Source organism: Balaenoptera physalus, assembly GCF_965194825.1.
Source record: "Balaenoptera physalus genome assembly, chromosome: Y".
NCBI classification, from domain to species: domain Eukaryota; kingdom Metazoa; phylum Chordata; class Mammalia; order Artiodactyla; family Balaenopteridae; genus Balaenoptera; species Balaenoptera physalus.
Window position 1 is genome coordinate 10,606,402 of NC_138904.1, and position 14,160 is coordinate 10,620,561.

General features: G+C 53.0%; 1 protein-coding gene across 1 annotated transcript in view; it reads left to right on the plus strand.

The window, feature by feature from the left end:
• The window catches only part of LOC309653415 (H(+)/Cl(-) exchange transporter 4-like), a gene marked incomplete at its 3' end in the record, with an annotated part of 70,998 nt that overhangs the window by 10,019 nt on the left and 46,819 nt on the right, over positions 1-14,160 (plus strand).

The following is a 14,160-nucleotide window of genomic DNA, read 5'->3' on the forward strand; positions in this document are numbered from 1 at the left end:
TCGGGTCCCGTGCGGGGAGAGCCCTGCGGGCTAGGCCGGGCCCTCGACCCCCCGAGGACGCTGCCGGGCCTGCTCCCACCAGCGGCAGCGCTGACCCGGGGGTGGGGGTGGGGTTTGGCCGGAGGGAGCGTGACACAGACACGCCGAGTTCTGTTAATCCCCTCGGGGGGTCTGGTCCTTGCCCTGGTGCCCGGGGACCTGCTGACTCATTTCTCGTGGCTGCTGTTGCTGCCCCTGGGCTCGCCCCGCACTTTTTACCGCGTCTCTGGGGGTAGCCGGAGCTTACCTCCTGCCGGGATCTTAGCCTCCCTTCTGGGTTGCGATGGTCAGTGTAAAATTTATTGTTTCCATCCACCGGAGCCCTTGGAGGTGTTGGTTGGGTTCGGACGAGAGGGGCCACCGCAACGGTCCCAGACACATTATTTTCCTCTTAGCTCCGTCAGGCCTCCCACCAGCCCCCCTTTTGCCCAAAACATAGGCGTTGACTGACATTTCAGCCCTCACCTTGGTAACCGCGCTGGAATACGGTTAAGCCACCCCGTGGCCGTGTTCCCGCTGTGGCCTTGCTTGGAGGACACTGCGAAGGACACCTCGAGGCTGCATTGGAGGACTCGGTGCATTTAACCTTCACGGACATGCTGGTTGCGAGTGTCTGTGACGTTGTTTCCATCCCCGAGGGGGAGTAGCCCACATGAGCAGGAAGTAGCTGGTTGCCGAGGAAGGTGGTCTGCAGAGGTCCCAGGAGAGGGAGGGACACGGCGGCGTTTCTCACCAGCATCGCCTTCAGCCGCTGTCATGGGCTGATATTGTGACTCTCAGAGCGCACGTGGTGAAGTCCTAACCCGTAGTACCTCAGAATGCGACCTTACTGGGAGATGAGAGCTTTGTAGAGGTAATCAACTTAGAACGAGGTCCTGAGGGTGGCCGTGGTCCAGTGTGACTGGGGTCTTTATAAGAAGAGGGGGTGTCTGCACAGACAGGCGCAGGACGAAGAGGGTGTGAAGGGGCGTGGGGAGAAGACGGCCGTCCGCCAGCCAGGGAGAGAGGCCTGGGACGGATCCTGCCCTCACAGCCCCCAAGGAACCAACCCCGCTGTCACCTGGATCTCAGGCTTCTGGCCTCCGGCACTGGGAGACAAGATGTTTCTGCCGTTCGAGCCACCCGGCCTGTGGGGCTTGTCAGGGCGACGCTGGTGAACTAATCCAGCGGTGTTTGCCAGGGCACATGAGCCATCGCCCACCTGGGAGGTTGGACGGTAACCCGGCAGCCTTTACTTGAGCGCTTTCCGCGCAGTTTAGGAGAAGCTTGGCGAGCACTGCCCTCTCCGTGGAAGCAGGTAGCTCTTGGGTCCTGAGAGGAACAAGGCCTGTTCAGTCCTCTCACGACCCAAGAGGAAGGGTCCTCGGGCCCTGGTGGGAATCTGGCTCCCCTCTCACTGTCTGTGGGACTTGGGCTTGAGACCTAACCTCCCCTCTGCCTCAGCTTGCTGATCTGTAACGTGGGCCTGAGGGTGACGGCATTTACTTCACAGAGTGTCAGGAGCCCTGGTGACTGATACGTGTGACGCGCTTAGGACGGGAGCCCTATCCAGAGTCGTTGTTGTTATTATTACTGTGCGGAAGTTCTCCATCCTTGGCCCCGGGTGCCGGGAACGCGGAGACCTCATGGCCGTCTCCCTGCCCTCTGGGGAGGGGGGCGGGATGTGAGAACACTGAGTCCATTGTGTCACCGGAGGTCATGTGCAGTTGGCCTCAGCCCCTTCCCAACACGCAGGCTGTGTTCCGAAAGGGGACAAATAGCCGTGCAGCCCTGGGGCCACAGGAGCCGTGCCACGGAAGGCGGCCGTGCCCTGCACCAGCTCGCCAGCCTTGGGGGGCAGAAGGGGTGCGGGGAGGGCTGGGTGCTGGGCAGGGGCCAAGGGGGAAGCAGGAGGGGGAGGTAGAAGTGACCCTCCCCCTCTGTGCCCGCTCCAGGCAACATTTTGAAGCTGACAAACTTTAATTCTCACGTCTCTTTCTGTGCATCCTGCGGCTTGAGCTTTCTTCTCTTGGGGACGCCGGAGGGTGCCGTGGCCCTCGGCCTCTCGCCACGTGGCCACCAGGGGGCTTCTCTCAGTGTCCGCGCCGCTGGGTCTAACCCCCCCGGGGAGCGCCGTGCGGTGGCTGGAGGGTTGGCTAGAGGGGGTGGATGAAGCGTGGCCCGTCACCCGCCTAAAGGTGTCTGCATCTTGAAAGCGAGACTCCATCATCTCAAATGAATTTGAAGTTGGTGGGGTTTCAGGTGAGATGGAGAGGGGAGGGGAGAAGCTTCGACTAGTGGGGGAACCGCCCTCCAGGACGGGCCCGGTGACTGCCTCCTGTGTTATGGCCAAGTGCAACCTCTCCCACACTGAGTCCCTCAGGGCTGACTGTGCCCCCGGCGGGGCACGCTGGAAGGGGCAGCGTGTGACTCGCAAGGCTAGGTCATAGAGACTGCTGCTTCCACCTCGCTCCTGTGGAGCACTTGTTCTAGAGGAAGCTGACTGCCACGTCCCGAGGACGCTCAAGCAGTCCCGTGGAGGCACAGGGTGCAGTGGAACCGAGCCCTCGCGCCAACAGCCAGCACTGACTTGCCTTCAGATGCCTGCGGCCCTGGGCGACAACCTCCTGAGAGACCTCGAGCCAGAAAGACGCAGCCAAGCTGCTGCTGAATCCCCAACCTGTAGAGACTGCATAAGATTATATGTTTCTTATTTTAAGCTGCTGAGTTCTGAGGTAGTTTGTTATGTAGCATTCTAGATAATACACGTGGGGAGGAGAGGCGCTCCATGCACGGTTTAGGTTATTGATTGTAAGTTAGGGCATATTGATGATGAGCTTCAGTGCATTGATTTTAAGTAAATGGACAGCTGCGTATATTTCAGGAAAATGTCTACTTCCCTGTTGATCTTCATAGCCTGGAGACTTCAGTCTCCACTAGCCCCCAAAGGCCAGTGGGCTTTGGATGTCTGCTGTCACTTCAAGCACCCAGCATTGCAAATCTGGGATGTCACTTTCTTTGGGAGCATCTCGCCTTTTCTCCCTGCACCAGTGAAACGTGCTCCAGCCTGTAGTGTAGCTTGGAGCCCATGTCATGGTGGGTTTGCCAACCCCAGTGCCTTTGCTCGGTCAGAGGGTTCAGAGTTTGGACCTGAATTATTTCAGTGGGAGATCAGTTTTTCTAGGTAGGTATTTTAAAAGAGAAAGAAAGTAGTTCACAGGCGCTTGAGAGAAGTGTTGCAGCATGCCAACTAAAAAATCTAACTTTTGTACAGTGAGGTGATGAGATTTAATTCTAGTTGATGGGTCTTTTGGGTTGCCTTGAGTAATAAATCTTCTATTGAAATATATGTGCAGAAAAGTGTGTAAAGTGTAAGTGTACAGCTTGATGAATTTTCACAAAGTGATGACACCTGGGTAACCAGTGCCCAGATCAAGAAACAGGAAGTGGGACTTCCCTGGTGGCACAGTGGTTAAGACTCTGTGCTCCCAATGCAGGGGGCCCGGGTTCGATCCCTGGTCAGGGAACTAGATCCCACATGCCTGCTGCAACTAAGAGTTCGCACGCCACAACTAAGGAGCCCACGTGCTGCAACTAAGGAGCTGGCGAGCTGCAACTAAGACCCAGCACAACTAACTAACTAACTAACTAACTAAATAAATAAATAAATATTAAAAAAAAAGAAAAAGATAAAACGTGACCAACCACCAGAAGCCACCCCCATGTCCCTTCTGGTCACTCCTCAGCCCAAGGGTAACTGCTGTCCCGATTAACTCCGCACATTCGGTTTGCTTGTTTGGAACTTTGTTTTAATGGACTCGTGTGTTCCTGTGTCTGGCCTTCCCTTGACATTGGGTTTGCGAATTTCATCCTTGTCAGTGTACGTAGTGGTAGATTGTTCATCCTTGTGGTTGTGTCTAGTCGCATAGTTTTCTCTGTATATAGGTGTCTTTTTTTTCTCTTGCTGCTGTTTTTCTTTTCTTGCTGCTTTTAAGATATCCTCCTTTTCACTGGGTTTAGCAATGTGATTATGCCACCCCTCAGTGTGGTTTTATTCTGTTATTTATTTGGGTGCTTGGGGTGTATTGATTCGCTGAGCTTCTTGTATCTGTGGGCTTGTAGTCTCGTAGTTTAAAGCCTGTAGAACGGGATTTCCTAGAGCAAAAGTTCTGGGCCACAAATGAAAACGTATTTCAGAGAAATTTCTTGAGAGAACTTAAAGGGAGTTTTAAACCAATTTCCCTCTCACCTCCTGCACTTGGATAAGAAATGTGAAGTAGGGTTTGGCTCATCCGGCTGCTAACAGGGACTGCCAAGTCTTGGTGCTCCCCCCTTCCCGCTGTGATGGGTCCAAAGTCCACTTCTTTGGGCTCCCAAGATTCTGGGTCAGATGCCTGTGGTTGGGCGTCAGTCAGGATGTTGGCCGGCTGCACCGAGGAAGAGATCTGTCTATATTTGTCAGCCCAGCTTTTTTCCTGGGTGAGAAGTAATAAGGGAAAAATCAGGATGAATCGAGCAGTTAAAGAAACCCCCCGAACCTAGGAGGGGAAAGCAAGGCATGCCCTTCAGACTTGCGTTGCTACAGAGGATAAAACTGCGGACCGTGGTGCATGTGAAAGGCGATGCAGTCAAAGAGACGTGTCCCAACCTCTCATTTTCACATCTAGTGACTTGAGTATGGTTTTTGTATTCTTTTTGTCCTGTGTACACTCACAGGTAAGCTATCTTTCTTGTATGTATTTTTGAGTGTGCCTGTGCAGTGATGTCCCAAGCGTTAAGCTGACTGCTTCATAGAGTTTTCTATCTCTAAATGGATGCAGTTTTGTTTGTTTTTTAAAAAAATGTTTATTTAAATGTAGTTGATTTACAATGTTGTGTTAGTTTCAGGTGTACAGCAAAGTGATTCAGTTATACGTTTATACGTAAATATATATATTCTTTTTTTTGCATTCTCTTCCATTACAGGTTATTACAAGATATTGAGTAGTGTTCCCTGTGCTATACAGTAGGTCCTTGTGGGTTATTGATTTCATATTTTAATCCCAAGCTCTTAATTTATCCCTCCCTCCCCCTTTCTCCTTTGGTAACCGTAAGTTTGTGTTCTGTGTCTGTGGGTCTATTTTTGTTTTGTAAGTAAGTTCACGTGTATCATTTTTTAAGATTCCACATACAGGTGATATCATATGTTGTTTGTCTTTGTCTGACTTACTTCACTGAGTGTGATCATCTCTAGGTCTAGATGGATGTAGTTTTAATAACGCTCCTTGTAGAGGAGAGATCGTGTGTGCGGTGGGTGAAGCTTTTTAGGGTTAACGGATGTTGTAACTGTACAGCAGGCTCAGCGAACACTGCCTCAAAGGTGCAGACAGTAGATGGGGGTGAGTAACGCAGGCCTCTGCCCTCAGGAGCTCAGAGGCAGCAAGCTTTGAAACAATGATTCCAGTTTATAAGTAAGATTGATATTCAAAACAGTAGTAATTAAAACACAACGGGAAGGATGCAGGGAAGGAAATGGAGTGGGGAATAGGAGGGGAATGAAGGGTTTATAAGGGCCCCTGGTTGTTAAAGCCCGGTCTGTGGGCCAACAATATCAACCTTCCTGGAAGCTTGTGAGAAATGCACATTCTTGGGCCTTGCCCCAGAGCTGCTGAAGCTCAATGTCTGGGGCCGCCACCAGGACCGGGACCCAGCCCTCCCGATTTGCCAGGTCACCTGTTGCATTCAATAAAGTGTGTCAGGGAGTTTTCCTGCGTTCTTACACGGATGGCAGGATTTACTTTGCCCATTAGTACAGTTTCTTGTAAGGGTCGTGCTTTGGTGTCATCCCTAAAATCTCTGCCTAGCCCTAGGTCATGAAGATTTTGCCCATTTGTACAGGGCCATAAACATCACTCAGGGATTTATGCAGACAAAGGCATCCCTGGCTGAAGAAAGAGAAAGTGGCCCGCGATACCGCCTTCATTTGGGTTCTCTGAGAAGCGGACCCTGAGACGAGGATTCTGGTGCAGGGCGTTTCTTGGGTGCTGCAGGGACGCTGGGAGGGGCGACCGGGAGAAGAAGGCACCCGTTAGAGCCTGGGCTGTTAATGCAGCTCACCCTGTGGGCAGCCGGAGCTTAACTCCATGCTTTGGAAACTCTAGAAAATGACGCTTGCTGTGTCACGAGCTCCCCGAGTCACCTGTGGGTTCACTAGGAGGACTTAGGGGACCCAGTGTATAGTTGTCTTCACTGCTGTGACCTCCTATAATGGAAAGCTATAAAGCAAAATCAGCAAAGGGAAAAGGCGACGGGGCAAAGTCTGGAGGAAACCAGGCTCCGGCTCCCAGAGTCCTCTTCCCGTGGAGTCCCACAGGATGTGCTTCACTTTGCCCACAGTGAGCTGAGGCAGCACGGGGGACGCGCTCTCTACCCAGGAAGCTTGTTGGTCTCAGTGCCCAGATTTCTACTGCGGGCTGGTCCTGTAGGCACTCTGTCCAGCTCGTATCAAAATTCCAGACTCCCGGAAGGAGAGCAGAGGTTCGGCATCAGTCACAGTACTTGGAAAACCAGTTTAGGTACCACGAGCCATTCTTATCAGTGCTGGGGATGGTGTCAACCCTCCTGGAATCCAAGTTCCCAGGTGCCAGCCGAGGGCCAGCCTTGCCAGCAGGCCTTTCTGAAGAGAGCAGTCTCTGGCCTGCAGTGCTAAGTCTTTTCTGCACAGGTACGAAACACATGCCTTGAAATGATCCCGTTCAGGGGGCGAGGGAGTGGGAGTGTTTATGCACCAGTTCCTGAGGGTCATCGGTTAATACCTGCTCCCAATAATGCTCTTCAGGTGTGTCACACCAGCAGAGCCACCTTCCACGGGGCCTGAGGCAGTGACCTCAGGCGCAGAGATACAGTTGGGAATCAGCTGGAGCTCACTGGAAGGTTTTGAGGGATATGGGTGGGGCACTGGGAGCATCAGGTACAATAGTTATTCTAGAAATTGGGTGGGGACGACAGAGCCATGTGTCCAGGGCAGTTCACATGCATGTAGTCATGCAGCAGTATTACAACTGTGGGTGAAAAGACCAAGGTCAAGGCTTCCCTCTAACTTCCTTGGGGTGTGTCAGGGATGCCGGGTAGGAGGCACCGGGAGAGCCATGGATGGGCATCTCCTCCCTGTGTCTGCCTGTTTCTTTCTCTTCTTCTGAAGAAGAGAATATATGCATATATTTGTTCACTTGATGGAGTCCCATAAGTCCCTTAGTGTGTGTGTGTGTGTGTGTGTGTGTGTGTGAGTGTGAGTGTGTGAGCGAGCATTGTGGAGGCAGAAGATACTGGTATGTTTAACAAATGTTTGCTATAGCCTCAAACATGCATGGCAAAAAAATGTTTTTTCTTTATCCACACGAGCACATTGGGAGACCCATGTCTGTTGTGTAATTTGAAGCTAGCTGTGGATTTGTATTGGATTGCATTTTTGAAGCGTGTCATGGTGGTGTGTGCACAGAGATCCAGGGCATGAATAAAGGCAGGCTGGCGTCCTTTCATTCATTTTAAGCTCCTGATTTCCTCCCCCGTCAGAGAACTGAGTGGATGGGGAGCTGGCCTGGCCGCCCTAGGAGGAGGGGCTGGGGGGAAAGGGTTTACACTGGATCACACGGTCATGACGGTCATGACGATGATTGTGGTAATGCAGCCCTCGAGTTGAGGCGTGACACTCTTCAAAGGCAGGAGCTCCAAGACTGCCCTCTTCCCCACCACCCCCCCTCCAGGAACACAATCTGCATTTTAATAAGACCCCAGGGGATTCATGGGCTCATCCCAGCCTGATTCAGGGTCTCACCTGAGAGGCTGCACTTTGAAAGCACCTGGGGAGCTTTAGAAATGCTGATGCCTGGGCCCCCAGACCCGGATTTAACTACTCCGGGCTGGACCTGGGGTTGGGGGCCTTTGTGAAAGGCCCCAGGTGATTGGGCTGTGCAACCAGGGCTGGGACTGGCCTGGGACCTGCTCACCGCGCCTCCTCAAAACTCTCCTTTCTCAGCCCTCAAGTCACCTGCCCTCCTGCCTGCCTCTGACCACAGCTTCTTTTTTAAAAATTTTAATTAATTAATTTGGCTGTGTTGGGTCTTTGCTGCTGCGTGCGTTTTCTCTAGTTGCCATGAGCGGGGGCTACTCTTCGTTGCGGTGCGTGAGCTTCTCATTGCGGTGGCTTCTCTTGTTGCAGAGCACAGGCTCTAGGTGCGCGGGCTTCAGTAGTTGTGGCACGCAGGCTCAGTAGCTGTGGCTCGTGGGCTCCAGAGCGCAGGCCCAGTGGTTGTGGCACACGGGCTTAGTTGCTCTGCGGCATGTGGGATCTTCCTGGAGCAGGGCTCGAACCTGTGTCCCCTGCATTGGAGGCAGATTCTCAACCACTGCGCCCCCAGGGAAGCCCCTGACCACGGCTTCTTAATCTGCTTGGGCCGTGATTCTGTCTCTGGCCCCCAGTCCCGCCTGGCTCCCCGGGTTTCTTCTTTTCAGATTCTTTTCCCATATAGGCCATTAGAGAGCACTGAGTAGAGTTCCCTGTGCTGTACAGTAGGTCCTTACTAGCTGTCTGCTTTATATCTAGTAGGGTGTGTATATGTCAGTGCCCGTCTCCCAATTCACGCCTCCCTCCTCCCTGGGTTTCTGACTTCAGCCCGGTCCCTTTTCTGTATTCAAAGTGTGGTCCGCAGACCGGCAGCAACAGCTTGTGAGAAATGCAGAGTCTCAGGCCCTACCGTGGCCGTGCTGGGTCAGAATCCGCATTTTAGCCAGCTGCGCAGTGTGCCAGATGTGCGGGAAGGCGGGAGAGGCGCTGCTCCCGCTGTCAGGGCGCGGAGAACTGGTGGCGTTGGCGGGAGCCAGGGAACCGGCCGCAGGAACGGGAAGGCCCTTGCTTGCTCAGTTTCTCGGTGTCGCTCTTGACGTTGGCACGGGCCGCTCTTTGCTGTGCGGCCGTCCTGCGCACTTGGGATGGTTATCGGCATCCCTGGCCGTACCCACTTGATGCCGGGAGCGCCCCCCGGCCTCCCCCTCAGTCGTGACAGCCGGGACTCTCTCCAGGCACCGCCAAGTGGCTGCCTAGGGACACAGTTGGCCCTGGTGGGTGCCACTGCTTCAAGCACAGCTTGCCTGCAGTGGAAGGCCACTCTGGGGAGAAATGACCTGTGAATCCACATGGTTCAAAGGTCACCAGTTGACTCTGGGGCCCCCAAATGTAACCCCCTGCAGGGAAGTGCCCAAAAGGCTCGTTTGGCCCAGTTTTGGATGAAGGCAGAATTTCTCCACCTCAGCGCTGGCGGCACTTGGCGCCGTCCTGGTCTCTGTCGGGTGCTGAGCAGCAACCCTGGCCTCCACCCACTAGATGCCAGCTGCACCCCTGTCCGAGGAGACAGAATGTGCCCAGTGACCCCTGGGGGCAGAATTGCCTGTTGGGAGCCCCTGGCCCGTCCATCTTTGGTCCGTGTCGCCCGGTCTCATCCCCCCGCGGTAGACCCGCCGCAGAGGTGGCGGCTCCCAGGGTAGCCACTCGCCTGGACGGAGGGTCCTCCTTTTCGCTGTCGTCCGCATGTGGCACTGCATGGGTCCCCTGCTCGCCCCACAGCCAGTCGCTGCGCCTGGCGGTTGGAGACTGTCACTGGCCCGCCTGGGTCACGTGCCCACGGTGGGGCGGGGAAGCTTTGGTACCCAATGGAGGGGAGGGACGGTTCTGGGGGGCGAGAATGGCCTGCTCTTGCACCCCTGTGCGGAGCTAAGTGCTCGGCTGCACTGCCATCTAGTCAGTGACCGGCTCATCTAGCAAATGCCAGGTGCCGGCGTTTCTCTGCCCGTCTCCAGGCCACCTCGGAGGGCGCTCAGCCCTTTCACAGGTGCGCAGCCCAGGCTCGGCGGGGCTGGCGAGGCACCCACATTGGCCTGCAGGGCCAGGTGTCCTAACCCCCCATGCCCCCTTCAGTTTCTGCCCCTCCAGGCCTCCCTCCACGGGCCTGGCAGAGGGCTCTTTCAGGGCATCCTCCTCTTCTCCAAACGCTTCTGCATCTCAAAAGAAAGCGAGCGTTTTTAGACAGCCCCGAAGCCCCTGCCCATCGAACTGGAGCTTTCCTTCCCACCGTAGTCCCCTTCTGCCCAAACCTCCAGGACCGTGGAGAGTGGGGGAGGGCTTGTGCTCCAAAGAAAAATGACGCTACTATCGCCTGAAGACGGAACAGATGCGCTGGGCAAAAGCCACAAGTGAGAATCGTGCCTAAGAAGCTGCATTTCCTGATGGGCAGCCCGCATTTTCAAACACTTCTTCAAATTGCAAAGTATAGCAAACACGCCCCAAAGTGCCTAACAACTAACTGTATGGCTTAATGGATCGAACAGGAAGCCTCCGTGTCACCACCTAATGTATAATTTATAGGATGCCACGTAGATGGAATCACACTGTGGATTCTGACGCGTCTCGACTTCGGTCAGCAGGCTGTGTGAGACCCACCCATTGCAAGCCGACTTTGGGAAGCACTGGAGTCAGAGGGTGTGTAGAAGCCGAGAAGCCACTGAAGGTGACAGAGGAGTGGCCACGGGCTGGAGCGGGAATTGCCCTTGAGTTGCTCAGGGCACAGAGCCCAAGCCATGGGCTGTGGAGACAGGAGTTCCTGTGACCTGAGGCAGGAGTTGGGGCTAAAGGAGGCTGAGGGAAGGATGGCGGGTGAGGCAGGGCAGGGTACTGGTTGGAGCAGATGGAGAGGAGGCAGGCCCCGCCTGGTGGGCTCAGCTGCCCCAGGCAGCAGGGCTGCTCACACAGCACCCTCTGGTGGCCCAGTGGTGCAATGACACCCCTCTGAGCCCCAGGGAGCCCAGGCTGGTGGCCTTCAGAGGAGCGGCCAGCACCGAGGAGCTGGCGGCCAGCAGACATCAGCCCTGAGTTTAGTGCCTGCTGTAATCCATGCAGGTTGCAAGAAAACTGACTTGTGATTGGTTGTTGGAGCTTCTGGAAAATCTGTAAGACATGAAGCTTTTTTCCGTATTTTTTTTTTTTTTAGTTGTCATCTCAGGCCTGGCTCTGAACTCTGTGTTCTCGAATCCTCTCCTCCTTGTGTCCCACTCCTTTCACGGTGTCTTGTGAGTATGTGTGACCTCTAGCCCTGATGGCCTTGACCACTTTGTCAAAGTGATGCTATGACCATATTTGTATTCACAAGCCAGGGGCATCTGGTGTCTTGAAGCATTAGGATAGCTAATTTGTTGGAGAAACTTTTCCGATGGTAGGATATCATAGAAACCTTGATGTGTATGTGTGTGTGTTAAGAACTACCTTTTATACCTCCAAAGCTTCCAGGTTGAAACGCCGCTCGGGAGGTCCTGTGGTTGCATTTCCGGGGTCCCATCCTTCCCTTCCAGAATCCTGTGCAGGGCGGCCGTGCCTCTTCATCTGTGTACGTTCCCAGCGGGTGGTGACGCTTGTGCTGCTGCTTGTGTTGGTAGGTGAGGCTTGAAGGCCTGCCGGTGGCTCTGGCACCGTGGACAAGGGCCTGGCAGGTGGCAGATGCCCCGTGACTGCTTGTGTCAAGTAGCGCCCGGCAGCCCCCGAGCGCGGCCTGTTTCTGTAGGTCACACGCCAGGGCACACAGGCACACGTCTTCTTTCCGCTCTGTCTGGGCTGTTCTGTGCTTCAACGACCGAGGGGCCGACTGGATGAATTGCGACCGAGACTGCATGGCCCTTGAGCTGAAAACATTTCCCATCTGGCCCTTTGTAGGAAACACTTGCCAAGCCCTGAATGGCAGTTAAGTTACTGCGAGGGCACAGGGAGGAGAAGGACGGCGAGGCCACCTTGCTGGAAGGGCTCACGGGGCCAGGAGGGGGTTTTGGTGGCAGTTTCCACCACGCCCACGCTGCCAGAGGAACCTGCTGGAACTCACCCTTGGGGTGACGAGCCTTCCTTGCTGATTGGAGACTTCCGATTTTTTTTTTTTTTTTTTTTTTTTTTTTTTGGCTGCACTGTGCAGCTTGCGAGATCTTAGTTCCCTGACCAGGGATCGAACCCGGGCCCTCGGCAGTGAAAGCGCAGAGTCCTAACCACTGGACTGCCAGAGAATTCCGAGACTTTTAATATTTTAATCTGAGTGATGACTTTCCGTTCCGTCTGCCCAGGTCATCTGGGGATTAGCTCGTAGTGTCATGGCTCCAAGTGTGAAACCAGCCAAATGTCCATCCACAGTAGAAGGGATAAACTCATGGGGGTCTGTTTCCACCACTGAATACTATAGAACAGGAAGAGGCAAAGGACATCATCCCGTCGGCCAAATCCAGCTCACTGCCTGAGCCAAAATGAGCTAAGAACGTTTTTTATATTTTTTAATGATGGAAAGAAACTGAAGGAAGAATAATACTTTGTGACAGGTGAAGATTATATGAAATTCAGACTTCATTGTCGATAAATCGAGTTTCATTGCCACATAGCCCCAGCCATTAATTTGTGTACTGTCTCTGGCTGCTTTTACGTGACAGTGGCAGAGTTGAGTAGTCCCGACAGAGGCCACGTGGCCCACAAAGCTACAGATATTTACTCTCTGGCCCTTAATAGAAAAAGTTCACTGTTGTAGAGCATAGAGAATGAACGAACGATAATTAGACACACTCAACACCATGGCTAGATCTTACAACACCACATAGAACAGAAGAAGCTGGAAACAAAAGATCCCATTTATATAAAGTTCAAAAACGGGCAAAATTAATCTGTGGTGTGAGGATAGTGATTCCCTTTCCGGGTGGGGTAGGGCCTGGAAGGGGCCATGAGGGAGCTTCTGGGGGCTGGTCACGTTCTGTTCTTGATCTGGGTGCTGGTGATATGCGTGAGCCCACTTTGTGAAAATTTGTGGAGGTGTCCACTTAGGACTTTTGCCTTTTTATGGATAGATGTTTCTTTCAATAAAAAGCTTACTTGAGAAGTGATTTCAGTCTGGCAGCTCCTCAAAAGGTTAAACGTAGACTTACCATATGACCCAGTAATTCTACTCCTAGGTGTCTACCCAAGAGAACTGAAAATACATGTCTACGTGAAGACTGGAATGATCATAGCAGCATTAGTCACAATAGCCCCAAAGTGGAAACAGCCCAGATGTCCGTCAGCTGATGAACGGACAAACACAACGTGGTATATCCACACAACGGAGTATTTTTCAGCCATAAAAAGGAGTGAAGCACTGATGCTCCAACATGGACAAACCTTGAAAACATTATAATAAGAGAAAGAAGCCAGACACAAAAGGCCGCATGTGATATGATTCCATTCCTGTGACGTGTACAGAAGAGGCAAATCTGTAGAGAAGGAAAGTAGATGAGTGGTTACGAGGGGCTGGGCCAGGAGAGGGACTGCTGTGGGCATGGGGTTACTTTTAGAGGATGAAAATGTTCTGGAATTAGATAGTGCACCTCTGTGAGCCAGAAGGAAAAGGTCCCAAGATGACAGCCACCTCGCCCGCTCTTTCGTGCTGCCCTTCCAAGCACGGGTGACTTGAAGGTTGACGGGGAGAAGGACTGACTTTTTCACCAGCTAATCCAGACCTGCCCCCAGATCCAGGCCAGATGAGTAACACAGAGCAGTTTACAGAATGTAGGTAAAATGAAGACGTTAGATTTGCTACTTCTGTTTACTAAAATAGCAGTTGCCCGAAAAGCAGGGCAAGTTGGAAGATTGTAGATAATTCGCTTTCTGGCCTTGCCCTGTGATTATGCCCAGGCCAGCCCTGACTTCCCTGGTCTCTGTTTCCCTCTGGCTGGATTGGAGGGAACAAGCATCTTCCTAGCAGCTACAGGTGCACATGCGTTTCCATCAAGGAGAGGAGCGTGGACTCTTGGCTTCTTGCTGGTTACAAGATCCCCCGGCTTACCGGGGGCTTGCTTTTTCTATGTTTTTAATGATCTTTTCTGAGTTACACTTTTGGGTTCCCATTTCTAGCTGTTAAGGGCAGTAATGCTCACAGATATCACTATAGCTTTTGAGGATGTGAGATTATCACTCAGATGATCTCAATTTTGCCAGCAGTGAAGAGTATGTTGTTTTTTCAAGTGATTTTCTGCTCTGTAATGACTGATAGAGACGGCTGGCAGTGAAGACAGCTCTGAAATTTCTGGAAAGTTCCCTAGGCTTAACCAGTATCTGTG